Source organism: Salvelinus namaycush, chromosome 34 (assembly GCF_016432855.1).
Source record: "Salvelinus namaycush isolate Seneca chromosome 34, SaNama_1.0, whole genome shotgun sequence".
Lineage (NCBI taxonomy): Eukaryota > Metazoa > Chordata > Actinopteri > Salmoniformes > Salmonidae > Salvelinus > Salvelinus namaycush.
This window is the reverse complement of record NC_052340.1, coordinates 7,337,778-7,354,414: the sequence shown is the minus strand read 5'-3', so window position 1 is coordinate 7,354,414 and position 16,637 is coordinate 7,337,778. Positions and strand designations below refer to the sequence as shown.

Sequence of the window (16,637 nt, the reverse complement as noted above, 5' to 3'; positions counted from 1 at the left end):
ATTGTCCTCTGTTTACACAACATAATGTTTTTATCATTTCAGTTATTGCGTAATCCTTAGAGACCTAAAGATTTGCAAACTGGCTGTACAGAATGCTGCCTGAAATGTTCCATAACAATGGCACCACAGAAACACAGTCCCAATTTCTGTGGTACCACACACAGATGCACGCACACACACAGGAACTGCAAGGGCAAACTAGATCAGACCCAGTTAATGAGTATGACAGAAAGAGCAGAGGGAATTAAGTCAGACTTATGATTAGTGTATCACCAAAGCAAGGAATCAATTCAGTTGTGAATTGTGGGCATTTCCAGTTCACAGCCTCTGGAATAGCTTGCTAGAGAACCTGAGGGGGGCCAAAACTGTGGACTTATTGGAAAGAGATCGTAAAAAACACATTTTAAGCATTGCTTTTCCTTAGGGTGCTTTGTAAGCCTTTCAGTTACTGTTATTCTTGAGTTTTTTTATCCTCTTATGTTTTCTTTGTAGTAAATATTTGTTTATTTTCATAGTTTTTTAAACTTATTTTGAATCCTGTGCGTTGCATTCATGTCTGAAATGTGCTATATAAATAAAGCGTGATTTGATTGGCCTATAATTTAAAGAGACGTGGGACAGCAGCAGGGCATGACTAATACACCATACCAATGCTAGCCTGTCTGTTTTCCCTCTCTCCATTCACATTGACGCCAAAATTGCAGTGATGTAACAGCGCATGTTTGCAGTGTGTTCACTCTTCTAAAAGGAACAAGTCATTGTATTTTGGAGAACATACGGTACCTTCTGAAGCCCTGTTTAGCGATGGCATTTCAGGTTTGCACTGAACCTAATCAGTATCAAACAATCTGCTTGAAAGGCTGGCCGTTGCAAAGCAAAGCAGCCTAAGGATATGATTTGTGGTTATATACATTCACATTGTAATGTTAGTGCCATCGAGTACAGGCTCGAGTCCTGGATACAATATGGAATTTTATGGAATAGTTTGGGATAGGCCTCGTCTCCCAGGAATGCTCCTCAGAACCAGATGCTGATGACAGGTTGCCCTACGCTGGGCAGCTGGCATCGAACTCCCCCAGTTGGAAGACTGTTGCTGCAAGACAGCAAGTGGGAGACAAGGTTTAAGTCGAGATATCAATACTCCCCGAAATTCATGCCCATTGGGTGAAAGAAAGGGATTATTGCTCGATTGAGCCTATAGGTTAATCAGCAAGCGTGGTGTAATTGCGTTGGTCTGCCCATGCTCACAGGCTGATGATAATACTTGAATGACATTGCACATACTTGCTAATCGTAAAGGAGGAGGAGAGACGTGACACTAAGCTGATGAGGTAACATTATGGCATTACCCTATAAACACCTGCTACACTGACGTGGTAGCATTATAGACAATACAATAGATACCTGGAATGCTTATGAGGAAACGCTACAGTCATTGCCATATCGATACCTGCTACGCTGATGGGGCAACATTCTAAACGCTACCATATCAATACCTGCTTTGTTAATCAAATCAAATTTCAAATCAAATGTATTTATATAGCTCTTCTTACATCAGCTGATATCTCAAAGTGCTGTACAGAAACCCAGCCTAAAACCCCAAACAGCAAGCAATGCACGTGTAGAAGCACGGTGGCTAGGAAAAACTCCCTAGAAAGGCCAAAACCTAGGAAGAAACCTAGAGAGGAACCAGGCTATGAGGGGTGGCCAGTCCTCTTCTGGCTGTGCCGGGTGGAGATTATAACAGAACATGGCCAAGATGTTCAAATGTTCATAAATGACCAGCATGGTCAAATAATAATAATCACAGTAGTTGTCGAGGGTGCAGCAAGTCAGCACCTCAGGAGCAAATGTCAGTTGGCTTTTCATAGCCGATCATTAAGAGTATCTCTACCGCTCCTGCGGTCTCTAGAGAGTTGAAAACAGCAGGTCTGGGACAGGTAGCACGTCCGGTGGACAGGTCAGGGTTCCATAGCCGCAGGCAGAACAGTTGAAACTGGAACAGCAGCATGGCCAGGTGGACTGGGGACAGCAAGGAGTCATCATGCCAGGTAGTCCTGAGGCATGGTCCTAGGGCTCAGGTCCTCTGAAAGAAAGAGAGAAAGAGAGAATTAGAGAGAGCATACTTATTAAATTCACACAGGACACCGGATAAGACAGGAGAAGTACTCCAGATATAACAAACTGACCCTAGCCCCCCGACACAAACTACTGCAGCATAAATACTGGAGGTTGAGACAGGAGGGGTCAGGAGACACTGTGGCCCCATCCGATGATACCCCCAGACAGAGCCAAACAGGAAGGATATAACCCCACCCACTTTGCCAAAGCACAGCCCCCACACCACTAGAGGGATATCTTCAACCACCAACTTACCATCCTGAGACAAGGCCGAGTATAGCCCACAAAGATCTCCGTCACGGCACAACCCAAGGGGGAGCGCCAACCCAGACAGGAAGATCACGTCAGTGACTCAACCCACTCAAGTGACGCACCCGTCCTAGGGATGGCATGAAAGAGCACCAGTAAGCCAGTGACTCAGCCCTTGTAATAGGGTTAGAGGCAGAGAATCCCAGTGGAGAGAGGGGAACCGGCCAGGCAGAGACAGCAAGAGCGGTTCGTTGCTCCAGAGCCTTTCCGTTCACCTTCACACTCCTGGGCCAGACTACACTTAATCATATGACCCACTGAAGAGATGAGTCTTCAGTAAAGACTTAAAAGTTGAGACCGAGTCTGCGTCTCTCACATGGGTAGGCAGACCATTCCATAAAAATGGATATCTATAGGAGAAAGTCCTGCCTCCAGCTGTTTGCTTAGAAATTCTAGGGACAATTAGGAGGCCAGCGTCTTGTGACCGTAGCGTATGTGTAGGTATGTACGGCAGGACCAAATCGGAAAGATAGGTAGGAGCAAGCCCATGTATTGCTTTGTAGGTTAGCAGTAAAACCTTGAAATCAGCCCTTGCCTTAACAGGAAGCCAGTGTAGGGAGGCTAGCACTGGAGTAAATGATCAATATTTTGGGTTCTAGTCAGGATTCTAGCAGCCGTATTTAGCACTAACTGAAGCTTATTTTGTGCTTTATCTGGATAGCCGGAAAGTAGAGCATTGCAGTAGTCTAACCTAGAAGTAACAAAAGCATGGATTAATTTTTCTGCATCATTTTTGGACAAAGTTTCTGATTTTTGCAATGTTACGTAGATGGAAAAAAAGCTGTCCTTGAAACAGTCTTGATATGTTCGTCAAAAGAGAGATCAGGGTCCAGAGTAACGCCCAGGTCCTTCACAGTTTTATTTGAGACGACTTTACAACCATCAAGATTAATTGTCAGATTCAACAGAAGATTTCTTTGTTTCTTGGGACCTAGAACAAGCATCTCTGTTTTGTCCGAGTTTAAAAGTAGAACGTTTTTAGCCATCCACTTCCTTATGTCTGAAACACAGGCTTCTAGCGAGGGCAATTTTGGGACTTCACCATGTTTCATTGAAATGTACAGCTGTGTGTCGTCCGCATAGCAGTGAAAGTTAACATTATGTTTTCGAATGACATCCCAAAGAGGTAAAATATATAGTGAAAACAATAGTGGTCATAAAACGGAACCTTGAGGTACACCGAAATGAACAGTTAATTTGTCAGAGGACATACCATTCACAGAGACAAACTGATATCTTTCCGACCGATAAGATCTAAACCAGGCCAGAACTTGTCCGTGTAGACCAATTTGGGTTTCCAATCTCTCCAAAAGAATGTGGTGATCGATGGTATCAAAGGCAGCACTAAGGTCTAGGAGCACGAGGACAGATGCAGAGCCTCGGTCTGATGCCATTAAAAGGTCATTTACCACCTTCACAAGTGCAGTCTCAGTGCTATGATGGGGTCTAAAACCAGACTGAAGCATTTCGTATACATTGTTTGTCTTCAGGAAGGCAGTGAGTTGCTGCGCAACAGCTTTTTCAAAAAAATTTGAGAGGAATGGAAGATTGGATATAGGCCGATAGTTTTTTATATTTTCTGGGTCAAGGTTTGGCTTTTTCAAGAGAGGCTTTATTACTGCCACTTTTAGTGAGTTTGGTACACATCCGGTGGATAGAGAGCTGTTTATTATGTTCAACATAGGAGGGCCAAGCACAGGAAGCAGCTCTTTCAGTAGTTTAGTTGGAATAGGGTCCAGTATGCAGCTTGAAGGTTTAGAGGCCATGATTATTTTCATCATTGTGTCAAGAGATATAGTACTACAACAATTGAGTGTCTCTCTTGATCCTAGGTCCTGGCAGAGTTGTGCAGACTCAGGACAGCTGAGCTTTGGAGGAATATGCAGATTTAAAGAGGAGAGTCCGTAATTTGCTTTCTAATGATCATGATCTTTTCCTCAAAGAAGTTCATTAATTTATTACTGCTGAAGTGAAAGCCATCCTCACTTGGGGAATGCTGCTTTTTAGTTTGCTTTGCGACAGTATCAAAAAGAAATTTCGGATTGTTCTTATTTTCCTCAATTAAGTTGGAAAAATAGGATGATCGAGCAGCAGTGAGGGCTCTTCGATACTGCACGCTACTGTTTTTCCAAGCTAGTCATTAGACTTCCAGTTTGGTGTGGCGCCATTTCCGTTCCAATTTTCTGGAAGCTTGCTTCAGAGCTCGGGTATTTTCTGTATACCAGGGAGCTAGTTTCTTATGACAAATGTTTTTAGTTTTTAGGGGTGTAACTGCATCTAGGGTATTGCGCAAGGTTAAATTGAGTTCCTCAGTTAGGTGGTTAACTGATTTTTGTCCTCTGACGTCCTTGGGTAGGCAGAGGGAGTCTGGAAGGGCGTCAAGGAATCTTTGTGTTGTCTGAGAATTTATTGCACGACTTTTGATGCTCCTTGGTTGGGGTCTGAGCAGATTATTTGTTGCGATTGCAAATGTATAAAATGGTGGTCCGATAGTCCAGGATTATGTGGAAAAACATTAAGATCTACAACATTTATTCCATGGGACAAAACTAGATCCAGAGTATGACTGTGGCAGTGAGTAGGTCCAGAGACATGTTGGACAAAACCCACTGAGTCGATGATGGCTCCGAAAGCCTTTTGGAGTGGGTCTGTAGACTTTTCCATGTGAATATTAAAATCACCAAAAATCTGAATATTATCTGCTATGACGACAAGGTCAGATAGGAATTCAGGGAAGTCAGTGAGGAACACTGTATATGGCCCAGGAGGCCTGTAAACAGTAGCTATAAAAAGTGATTGAGTAGGCTGCATAGATTTCATGACTAGAAGCTCAAAAGACGAAAACGTCATTTTTTTGGGGGGGGGAATTTGCTATCGTAAATGTTAGCAACACCTCCGCCTTTGCGGGATGCACGGGGGATATGGTCACTATTGTAACCAGGAGGTGAGGCCTCATTTAACACAGTAAATTCATCAGGCTTAAGCCATGTTTCAGTCAGGCCAATCACATCAAGATTATGATCAGTGATTAGTTCATTGACTATAACTGCCTTTGAAGTGAGGGATCTAACATTATTAAGTAGCCCTATTTTGAGATGTGAGGTATCACGATCTCTTTCAATAATGGCAGGAATGGAGGAGGTCTTTATCCTAGTGAGATTGCTAAGGCGAACACCGCCATGTTAAGTTTTGCCCAACCTAGGTCGAGGCACAGACACGGTCTCAATGGGGATAGCTGAGCTGACTACACTGACTGTGGTAGTGGCAGACTCCACTAAGCTGGCAGGCCTGCACCCTGAGGTGACATTATAAACACTGCCTTATAAACACCGGCTATGCTGATGAGGTATCATTATAACCACTACCATATCAATACCTGCTATGCTTATGAGTGAGATGGGAAGAGATGTGAATGATATGAGTTTACTAGATATCAATACCGGTTGTATTCGGCGCACGTGACAAATAAACTTTGATTCGATTGAGATGAAGGAAAAGTGACGATCTAGTCAGACCAGCCTTACTGACTGAACTTTTGGCAAACAACATTTTGTATTGTAGCTCATCACTATCACACACAGCAGACATTGTTACGTTCTCCATCTACATGCCATTAGATCTAAAACAGAGTTACATTCAGCTGTCAGTCCAGACACACTGTGTGATGCTGTAATACTGCATGTTTGGGTGGTTGTTCCCCCTTATCATCAGTACCATCAGTTCCACACACCCTGCCTGCATTGAGTAGAGAGACATTATTCCGTGCTCATTCATTCTACCTAGTTACTAGACATCACTCTCTGCCGTGCCAATTAGAGCGTGCACGGCTAATTATCCACATTAGTGCTGTCCGATGTCAGTCAAGGACACCTTCATTGGGCAGCAGCGCCCCGTCATCATTGCCAACCCAGTGTCATCACCAAGCTGCTTCCTCCCTGAAGGGGCCATAACGCTGCAGATCTGAAGACTCAGGCCTTTCTCAGCTTAGAGGAAAGACACAGAGGTGATTCCACTCGTATTAGCAGCAGTCTGAAGTCTGTCTCATTCAGTTTGGTGTTGTAAAAATAAAATGTAGTCGGTAATGACAATGTCATTACAGTATAATGACCTAGTTTCAGTGTCAAGCCGTATCACCGCAATCTGTGAACATGACATAAAACAGTTTTACAACTACATTCCAATGCATCCATTTACGGTTACTATAACAGCGTAGTGACTCACACAGCAGAGAGAACAAGAACAGACAAACTAGACACTCAAACACCATTGAAATATACTGTTTTGTAAAACTCCACACTAACATCAATGGTTAAGTGCTCAGGAGGGGATACTTTCTAAGAAGAATAAAAGAAAAGAGTGATGACGGGAACTTAAAAAGTCACAACAGTCACATTTTGTTTCTTGATGCATAAACGACGCAGCAGTGGGCTCTTATTTCTCTGTGCTGTGATGCTGAGCCAGGCTTGTTTAGTGGGGTTTGACACATTGGGGTTTCCAGGGCAGCCCCAGATAACAAAGCCTGCCTCCTTTGTAAAAGTGCTGCATTGGTACACCCATGCCCTTACTATGTTAGACCTGCAGTGATGACTACCTTGCCACCCACATGCATACCCAATTCTGTATACATTCATTCTTGAAACATTTGTTCAGATTAAGCGTTTCAAGAATAAAATGAATACAGGATTGGGTATGCATGTGGGTGGCTATAGAGTATTATTAATAGAAAAAGAATGAGAGCTGGTGTCTGCTTTGATGAACTCCATATTTGTCTGTGTGGGCTGGAATGAAAACCAACACGATTTGATAGATCACATGTAAGAGTGTGTTTGTCTCTAAGAGAAGCGGCAAAATAATTCACCAACATCCAAAAGAAGATAAACGATACCAACATGATAAATTGAGCTGTATGAGAGATGCACTTTCTGTCTTTTTGTCAAAAAGAAAAAGAATGAAGTGGGTGAAAATAATGGTTTGGAGAGACAATGGTTTGTTGATGGCACATCCATCATTCACCTTGGCATAGTTTTTTGTGCTCTACAAGGCTCTACATTGTGCTCTACAAGGCTCTCTAAAACTACCAGGCTTCTGTCACTTTATTCTACTTGAATGGAGTTTTTGTGCTCTTTGTGCATACATTTAAGGACAATGACCCTATGTCAGGGCTGTGTCTGTGGCGGTGACCGTATTACCGCCACACCAACGAGTCACGAAGGCAGTCAAATTCCACATGACCGTTTAGTCACGGTAATTAGGCTTCTCCAAGCTCTGATGCTGCTGGTAATTAGTGGCCTACCAGACGTGATAACTGCCTGGTTCTCAGCACAGTATTGTCCCTCGAATCACTCTGACATCAATGCAAATGTATCGGAAATCTAATCAAACACGTCATGAGAGCCCATGAGCTCATGTTGCGCAACATTTCTATAGGCTATGCAATTGTGGGAGAAAACAGAGTGATGGCAGCTAATAAAAGGAGTAGGATCCAATCAGATTTCTGTAAGCTAGGCCTATCTACTTGCAGTTTAAATGAGATACTGTATTGTACCCTCTCAAAATAGACAGAAGAACAGTTATTGACAAATTCAAGGCAATCCGGGTAGTTGGAATCAGTGTGCTTTGCCTCACGTGTTTTTTCCCCCATTCCATATACAGTGGGGCAAAAAAGTATTTAGTCAGCCACCAATTGTGCAAGTTCTCCCACTTAAAAAGATGAGAGAGGCCTGTAATTTTCATCATAGTTACACTTCAACTATGACAGACAAAATGAGGAAAAAAAATCCAGAAAATCACATTGTAGGATTTTTAATGAATTTATTTGCAAATTATGGTGGAAAATAAGTATTTGGTCACCTACAAACAAGCAAGATTTCTGGCTCTCACAGACCTGTAACTTCTTCTTTAAGAGGCTCCTCTGTCCTCCACTCATTACCTGTATTAATGGGACCTGTTTGAACTTGTTATCAGTATAAAAGACACCTGTCCACAACCTCAAACAGTCACACTCCAAACTCCACTATGGCCAAGACCAAAGAGCTGTCAAAGGACACCAGAAACAAAATTGTAGACCTGCACCAGGCTGGGAAGACTGAATCTGCAATAAGTAAGCAGCTTGGTTTGAAGAAATCAACTGTGGGAGCAATTATTGGGAAATGGAAGACATACAAGACCACTGATAATCTCCCTCGATCTGGGGCTCCACGCAAGATCTCACCCCGTGGGGTCAAAATGATCACAAGAACGGTGAGCAAAAATCCCAGAACCACACGGGGGGACCTAGTGAATGACCTGCAGAGAGCTGGGACCAAAGTAACTAAGCCTACCATCAGTAACACACTACGCCGCCAGGGACTCAAATCCTGCAGTGCCAGACGTGTCTCCCTGCTTAAGCCAGTACATGTCCAGGCCCGTCTGATATTTGCTAGAGAGCATTTGGATGATCCAGAAGAAGTTTGGGAGAATGTCATATGGTCAGATGAAACCAAAATATAACTTTTTGGGAAAAACTCAACTCGTCGTGTTTGGAGGACAAAGAATGCTGAGTTGTATCCAAAGAACACCATACCTACTGTGAAGCATGGGGGTGGAAACATCATGCTTTGGGGCTGTTTTTCTGCAAAGGGACCAGGACGACTGATACGTGTAAAGGAAAGAATGAATGGGGCCATGTATCGTGAGATTTTGAGTGAAAACCTCCTTCCATCAGCAAGGGCATTGAAGATGAAACGTGGCTGGGTCTTTCAGCATGACAATGATCCCAAACACACCGCCCGGGCAACGAAGGAGTGGCTTCGTAAGAAGCATTTCAAGGTCCTGGAGTGGCCTAGCCAGTCTCCAGATCTCAACCCCATAGAAAATCTTTGGAGGGAGTTGAAAGTCCGTGTTGCCCAGCAACAGCCCCAAAACATCACTGCTCTAGAAGAGATCTGCATGGAGGAATGGGCCAAAATACCAGCAACAGTGTGTGAAAACCTTGTGAAGACTTACAGAAAATGTTTGACCTCTGTCATTGCCAACAAAGGGTATATAACAAAGTATTGAGATAAACTTTTGTTATTGACCAAATACTTATTTTCCACCATAATTTGCAAATAATTTTTTTTTTCTCATTTTGTCTGTCATAGTTGAAGTGTACCTTTGATGAAAATTACAGGCCTCTCTCATCTTTTTAAGTGGCAGAACTTGCACAATTGGTGGCTGACTAAATACTTTTTTGCCCCACTGTACATGTGTGGGATTTTGATGGCATAAATACATAGATGTATTTATTTTCCTCGTTGTGTTGTCTGTCTTACTGTTGTCAGCCAAGGTCTATGAGCAGAAACCCATTGGCAGAAGAAACCGTTTTTTTACTCTTGTGGCGGAAATGGACTGTCTCTGACTGCTGTTGGCTTCTATTTCATGCTTGATTGTTTTAAATTGTTTCTTCAGAAAGCAATTCTGCTTTGGGGTAAGGAAAGGATGAATGGCATGTGGTAGACAGTATGTCCTGTGGGCAAGGAATCCCACAAGAGGTGAACATTTTCAGCTCGGCTTTGCGTTGGTTTGTTTTTCCCTGTGTATGTTTCTCTCATACATACATATATTCCTTACTTACAGGGAAATGAGGACACAAGGTAGCTGAGCTATTTGATATGTTCATTGGTGTAGTTCTTGCTTACTGCATCATTTTTAGATGTATTATTTGATTTATCAGGGTCCCCATTAGCCGACGCCGATGGCGACAGCTAGTCTTAAATTACTGGGGTCCGACGCAAGTCAAAGGTTCAAAATACATTTCAGGAGAAAATGCTCCTCCCATCTGTACAGGTAGCCTAAACCATGTACTCCATGCGTGTGTGTGTGTATTCTGTATGAACATTTCTGTGTGTGTGTCTGTTACTGTGTGTGTGTGTGTTTGTGTGTGTGCATGTTCGAACGCTCCTGTCTGCCTGTCTGTCTGTCTGTCTGTGTGTGTGTGTGTGTGTGTACGTGTGTGTGTATGCGTGTGTACTTGTGAATGCTCCTGTGTGTGTGTTTGTGTTTATCTATTGTAGAGGGCAATTCAGTCTGGAGGTCTTTGGCTTTGAAGGTCAGGCAGACTCAATGGAGTGCTAATAAATAGCCTCTACCGACACCAACAGCCTAATTACTGCTACTGCTGCTGCCGCTGAGCTGTCCGCCCTGGAGAGCGTAGAATACTGTTCACCGCCTTATTACTTGGGTTTTCATTTTTCTATTGATTTCTCTGAGTGGTTGGAAAAAGTTAGTCTGAATGTGTGAGTTTTTAAATGTGTAGGTGTTTTTCCTTCACTTTGAGTTCAGTTAAAGCTATTCAGTGATCTGATAGAAGATCGTGGCTTTCAAAGAGTACGTTAGGTTAGGGTCAAGAATTAACTGGAAAGTGTTTTCTATACTAGCAGTGTTTTGCAGCTCCATATTTCTACCCCCAATATGTTTATCAATCTATAGCACACACAGGCAAAATAGAAAAATTGAGAAAACTGAGAAAACATAGCATTTTCCAACTTTACTTTTTTCTCATTACTTAGTCACCACAGTATAAAACCGTTTTCTCTGTCATTCCCCAGGGATCTTAACTTCAGTGGAACAGGTGCAGACCTAGCTGTGACTGAAGTGAGAGTGTCAAAGAGAATTTCTACTTCATAAATTACCTCCTGCTGTCAGTCATAATGTTAAAGCTTTGTAGCCATGCTGAAGGGAGAGAGGTCCAGGGACCAGAACGCTCCCAGATTTCTTAACACCACCAAAACCAAATGCTGCAATTCTATCCTTTAAGAATAGAGATCAATCAAATCAGTCGTAAGATCATTTTGCTCGAGGTAAATTCTCTCTCATTATCCGAAGGGATTCTGTTTATATCTGTATATTATTAACCACGTTTCCATCCATAGTTTTTATGCGAGTAAAGTCATATCACGAAAGCTGTGATGGAAACAGGAAGTTTCGCTACAATTTTATATATTCTGACAGATCATTTGTTTGTTCGACACGGTGGTGGTAAAATTAATGATGCGAGAAATGGAGGGGGAAAAACCTTTATGCTCACATATTGATATAATACCCATCGTATTGAAGTAAATTTGGAGTCACGCGATGATATGGTGTGTGGTCCTCCCACTACGACTCGAGAAAACATGCAGTTTAATAGGCTACAGATGAAATAACTTCTGATGAACTTTACAGGGTGGTGAAAGTGCCTGTGATATTGATGCTTCTTTCCAATAAACATTGAAGGTCTGATTCTGGTGACATTGATGCTAGTAATGCTGCTTGACAAATAAAAAATATTCTCGCTTTCATCCCTAATAATCTTATCATGTAGACTAGCCTACCCACACTATCTGCAGGTAGGCAGTCACCGTTTTTGTGACAAAACTATCAGTAGAGTTGAAAATGCGATGGAAACATTGAACTTACGTTTTGTCTTAACATGAGGTGGTCACGGTTGTTTATACTGTTATCCTTGGTTTATTTGGCGTTGTCTATTGCCACACAGTAGCCTGTGTTGTGATGGGTTAATAAACCGGGAATTCGTAAACTCAATCCTCGGTCTGGACATTTGTTCATTTATGATCTAGCCAGGTCATTACAATATTTACAATTTGAGATTTTTCACAGTAACCACCCTTTGCATTGATGACCGCTTTGCACACTCTTGGCATTCTCTCAACCTGCTTCATGAGGTAGTCACCTGGAATGCATTTCAATCAACAGGTGTGCCTTGTTAAAAGTTAATTTGTGGAATTTCTTTCCTTCTTAATGCGTTTTAGCCAATGGGTAGTGTTGTGTCAAGGTATGGGTGGTATACAGAAGATAGCCCTATGTTGTAAAAGACCAAGTACATATTATGGCAAGAACAGCTCAAATAAGCAAAGAGAAACGACAGTCCATCATTACTTTAAGACATGAAGGTCAGTCAACGTGGAACATTTTAAGAACTTTGAACATTTCGTCAAGTGCAGTCGCAAAAACCATCAAGCGCTATGATGGAACTGGCTCTCATGAGTACCGCCACAGGAAAGGAAGACCCAGAGTTACTTTTGCTGCAGAGGATAAGTTCATTACAGTTACCAGCCTCAGAAATTGCAGCCCAAATAAATTCTTCATAGAGTTCAAGTAACATACACATCTCAACATCAACTGTTCAGAAGAGACTGCGTGAGTCAGGCGTTCATGGTTGAAAAGAAACCACTACTATCGGACACCAATAATAAGAAGAGACTTGCTTGGTCCAAGAAACATGAACAATGGACATTAGACCAGTGGAAATTTGTCCAAATGTGACATTTTTTGTTCTAACCGCCGTGTCTTTGTGAGATGCAGAGTAGGTGAACGGATGATTTCTGCATGTGTGGTTCCCACCGTGAAGCATGGAGGAGGAGGTGTGATGGTCTGGGGACAGTGAAAATACCCCTGGAGGCATGTCTGGTGGGGTAAGTGTGTGTGTCAGAGCTGTGTCTAAGTTGACTATGCAAACAATTTGGGATTTTCAACACATTGTTTCTTATAAAAAGAAGAAGTGATGCAGTCAGTCTCTCATCAACTCTTAGCCAAGAGAGACTGGCATGCATAGTATTTATATCAGCCCTCTGATTACAATGAAGAGCAAAACGTGCCGCTCTGTTCTTGGCCGGCTGCAGCTTAACTATGTCTTTCCTTGCAGAACTCGACCACACGAATGGACAATGTTCAAGATAAGACAAAACGAGAGAGACTTGCTTTTAGGAACGTGGTGTCAAAAAAGTAGACAGACCTCTCCCCATCTTTACAACCATTGAATCTATATGTTTTTACCATGACAGTTTACAATCTAAGGTAACACCAATTTATTTAGTCTCATCAACTTGTTCAACAGCCACACCATTCATTATCAGATTCAGCTGAGGTCTAGAACTTAGGGAATGATTTGTACCAAATACAATGCTCTTATAGTTTTAGCAAAGTTCAGGACCAGTTTACTGCTGGCCACCCATTCCAAAACAGTGTGCAACTTTTTGTTAAGGGTTTCGGTGACTTCATTAGCTGTGGTTGCTGATGCGTATATGGTTGAATCATCAGCATACATGGACACACATGCTTGTTTAATGCCAGTGGCAGGTCATTGGTAAAAATAGAAAAGAGTAGAGGGCCTAGAGAGTTGCCCTGTGGTACACCACACGTTACATGTTTGATATTAGAGAAGGTTCCTTTAAAGGAAACCCTCTGAGTTCTATTAGATAGATACAGTAGCTCTGAATCCACAATATGGCATACGTTCTTTCAACAACAGGTTATGGTCAATAATAGAAAAGGCTGCGCTCAAATCTAACAGTACAGCTCTCAACAGTTTTCTGGGAATCAATTTCTTTCAAGCAATCGTCAGTCATTTGTGTCAGTGCAGTACATGTTGAGTCCCCTTCTCTATAAGCATGCTGAAAGTCTGTTGTTACTTTGTTTACAGAGAAATGGCATTGTGTTTGGACAAACACAATTATTTCCAACAGTTTGCTAAGAGCTGGCAGCAAGCGTATAGGTCTGCTGTTAGAACCATTAAAGGCTACTTTGCTACTCTTGGATAGCGGAATTACTTTAGCTTCCCTCCAGGCCTGAGGAAAAATACTTTCCTCTAGGCTCAGATTAAAGATATGACAGATATTAGTGGCTATAGACTCAGCTAATATCCTCAGTAGCTTGTCAATGCCAGGAGGTTTGTCATTATTGATTGTTAACAACAATTGTTCCACCTCTCCCACACTAACTTTACAAAATTCCAACTTGCAATGCTTTTCTTTCATTATTTGTTATTTTATGCATGAGTACGATGGCTCACTGTTCATTGTTGACCTTCCCTGCCTAAGTTTGTCCACTTTGCCAATTAAGTAATCATTCAAATAATTGACAACATCAAATGGTTTTGTGATGAGCCAAATGATTCTATAAATGACGGAGCTGACTTTGTCTTTCTGCCCATAATTTCATTTAAAGTACTTTAAAGTTTTTGTCTTTATATCATTGATCTTGGAGTCAATATACAGTTTCTTCTTTTTTGTTGTTGAGTTTAGTCACATCATTTCTCAATTTGCAGTAAGTCAGCCAGTAAGATATGCTGCCAGACTTATTAGCCACTTCTTTTGGCCCCATCTATTTCAACCATAACATTTTTAAATTCCTCATCAAGCTATGGAGACTTAACAGTTCTAACAGTCAGTTTCTGAACAGGTGCATGTTTATCAATAATAAGCAATTTCGTGAATTCATCAAGTGCAGCGTCTGGATGCTCCTTATTAATCACATCAGACCAACAAGTATTTGTAACATCATCCACATAACAGTCACAGCTAAATATTTTGTATGAGCTCTTATAATACTGTACTATTTTAGGCCCAGCTTTTGGATCTTTGGTTTTCCTAGATATAGCCACAACATTGCATCCAATGGGTATGGATACAGCTTTAGAAGAAAGTTCTACAGAATTAGTAAACATGTGATCGATACATGTGGATGATCTTGTTCCTGTAGTGTTTGTAAACACCCTGGTAGGTTGATTAATTAGCTGAACCATTTTACAGGCACTGGTTACAGTGAGAAGCTTCCTCTTGATCGGACAGCTTGATGAAAACCAGTCAATATTCAGGTCCCCAAGAAAGTGGATCTATGTGTTTACATCACATAATGTACACTATCAAGCATTTCACAGACATTATTCTGATACTGACTGTTAGCACATGGTGGTCTATAGCGACACCCCAAAATAAAATTATTTAGATGTGCCAAGTGAACCTGCAACCACAACAATACAATAACCCTTGACATAAGATCTTCTCTAAGCATTACAGATATATGGCTCTGAAAATATAAAACAACACCTCCCCATAAGCATTTCCGTCTCTCCTATCGATGTTATATCCTTGTGAGTCTCAGAAATGGCGAATATATGAATGTTCTCTGATGTTAGCAAGTCATTGATTTCATGAACCTTATTTCTAATGCTACATATATTAATATGGGCTATTTTCAGCACTTTCCTGGGTAGCTTATCAGAGACATAATATGGAAAAGAGCAAACAAAGCAAGATATATTTTTTTACAGTACGAGTTTTTCTTTATTTTTACTATTTTCTGTAGAATAATAGTGAAGAAATCAAATATGAAATAACACATATGGAATCATGTAGTAAGCCACAGTCTTGAAGCAGTCTTGAAGGAGTTCCCACATAAGCTGAGCACTTGTTGGCTGCTTTTCCTTCACTCTGCGGTCCAGCTCATCCCAAACCATCTCAATTGGGTAGAGGTCACGTGATTGTGGAAGCCAGGTCATCTGATGCAGCACTCCATCACTCTCCTTCATGGTCAAATAGCCCTTACACAGCCTGGAGGTGTGTTGGGTCATTGTATCATTTGTTTTTCAACAGGACAAAGACATGACGGTTGGAACAAAAAATCTCAAATTCACCAAAGGACAGATTTCCAACGGTCTAGTGTCCATTGCTCATGTTTCTTGGCCAAAGCAAGTCTCTTCTTATTATTGGTGTCCTTCAGTAGTGATTACTTTGTAGCAATTCGACCACGAAGGCCTGATTCACGCAGTCTCCTCCTAACAGCTGATGTTGAGATGTGTCTGTTACTTGAATTCTGTTAAGCATTAATTTGGGCTGCAATCTGTGGTGCAGATATCTCTAATGAACTTGTCCTCTGCAGCAGAGGTAACTCTGGGTCTTTCTTTCCTTTAGCGGTCCTCATGAGAGCAAGTTTCATCATAGTGCTTGATGGCCAGGCACGACTCCAACACCATCATTAAGTTTTCCGATGACACAACAGTGGTAGGCCTGATCACTGACAGCGACGAGACAGCCTATAGGGAGGAGGTCAGAGACCTGACCGTGTGGTGCAAGGTCAACGACCTCTCCCTCAACGTGATCAAGACAAAGGAGATTATTGTAGACTACAGGAAAAGCAGGACCGAGCATTTCCCCCATTCTCATCGACGGAGCTGTAGTGGAGTAGGTTGAGAGCTTCAAGTTCCTTGGTGTCCACATCACCAAGAAACTAACCTGGTCCAAGCACACCAAGACAGTTGTGAAGAGGGCACGACAAAACCTATTCCCATCAGGAGACTGAAAAGATTTGGCATGGGTCCTCAGATCCTCAAAAGGTTCTACAGCTGCAACATTGAGAGCATCCTGACGGGTTGCATCACTGCCTGGTATGGCAACTGCTCGGCCTCCAAC

The 16,637-nt window shown here is 42.0% G+C and overlaps 1 pseudogene; it reads right to left on the bottom strand.

The window, feature by feature from the left end:
- Window positions 1–16,637, bottom strand: part of LOC120029149 — a 105,930-nt pseudogene that overhangs the window by 17,040 nt on the left and 72,253 nt on the right.